Here is a 1781-nt window from a genome sequence, read left to right as displayed (position 1 = left end):
CATCAAGCCTTAGAGCCCATATAATCAGAAATGTTAGATACACACCTACAGTACTATTAAAGAAAAAAAAATGATTGTCACACAAGAAAAAAGGTGCAAAAGCTGTCACTGGGGCAGTACCTACTCAAAAGGTACATCTTTGTCCCTAAAGGTGCATATTGTTACATTAAAGGAAATTTTAGTAAAAACACGGATGTTTTATTTTCTGTATTTTTTCAATATAATATTTTAGAAATATTTTTATTCTAAATTAATATTTTTCACTTTATTAATTTAATTTAAACACTTTTCCCCTGATACTCATACCGTGGATTCCTTTTTTTCTTATTGTTGTTTCTTCATAGTAGGATTCACGTTGAATTTCTCTCTGTGTGATGAGTTGTTTTCATAAAAGAAAGAAAGAATTTGACAATTTTTATGGGATTATTCCTTTCAGTAGAAAGTAAAGCTCCTTCATTATCAGTATTTGGTGTAAATCTGTTTGGTCTGCACAGCTTGCTAATAGAGTTGCATTCGCAGTGCTGTGTTAACAGCATGTTATCATGGCTGTTTAGAGATAATGATTGTTTTTGGATTCAGCAGACCCCATAATCATGTTGATTTTTCATCCCCAAGGTCTCTCTTGATCCTCTCAAAACAGTTGAGGATAATGTTAGACGTTTACAGTTTTTCTCAGTCGCTTTGGTGCATTTCTCAGAATTCATGCAATTGTTTATGTACATTTGTCTGCGGTTTCCTACATTATCAGTTGCTGTTGTCATGTTGCTCAAAATGTATTAAATAATTCTCTGTGCAACAGTCTTATCCCCCAAAACATCTAGTCACTAGTTCATCGTTTAAGTCATTAAATGCAAAATGGTTGGTCATTGGTTCATCGTATAAGTCATTAAATGCAAAATGGTTGATCTAGTTGTCATAAACTGTCAAGCACATTTTCTACACATTTCTATGAGTCTTTTTGTAAATTTGCCATGAATTGTGAAGGTAAATCTTGACTTTCACTAATGAAGAGAATGTGGATCAACCAATGAAATTCCATACAGTGCTGCATGCAAAAGCAAAGTTCTGCCTAAGGGGTGTTTCCTGTGTTTGCCTGTCTAAATTTGTATTTCTGCCTTTGTGCCCATATTTCTTTTTCTTTTCTATATCACAATGATGTTGTAATGTGTTTTTTTTTTTTTTGTCAGACCACTATAGTACAGTAATAAAAAATGTAGAGAACCATGACGCTGCTCTGCAAACCAGACTAGACAGAATTACTCTGGTAAATTAAAACCAGACTTATAACTTCTCTTCTCATTTTCCAGTCCACATGCAAACAGTCTGGTTAGTGGTTATGTCGTGCTTTTCTGCATTGTTCTGTGTCTTTGATCACATAGAAGCAACTAAAAGAAAGGAAGGAAGCAAGTAAATGTACCTCCGAAGATACAAATATCTTTGAATATGCTCTTTTGCGAAGGGATGGCACACTGAAAGAGATAGCTGCCAACCTAGAGACATTTATCCACACAAAAAGTCTTTAAGCATTTTATTTATATATATATATATATATATATATATATATATGTATATATATATAATTTTATTTTTTTCAAATTTTGAAAACTTTTGTCTTTGTGGTCTATTCATTAAATCAGATCAATGGCTGGTCACTAGAGCGACATGAGGGGCATTCAACCATACTTGACACCTCTGACATTTAACCAGCAGGGGGCTCCATATACACATTAAGACAGACAGACAGACAGACAGACAGACAGACAGATAGATGATAGATAGAT

This window comes from Sinocyclocheilus rhinocerous, unplaced genomic scaffold, assembly GCF_001515625.1.
Source record: "Sinocyclocheilus rhinocerous isolate Xijiao unplaced genomic scaffold, SAMN03320098_v1.1 scaffold463, whole genome shotgun sequence".
NCBI lineage: Eukaryota > Metazoa > Chordata > Actinopteri > Cypriniformes > Cyprinidae > Sinocyclocheilus > Sinocyclocheilus rhinocerous.
The sequence above is the reverse complement of the archived record's forward strand: the minus strand, read 5'-3'. Positions refer to the sequence as shown.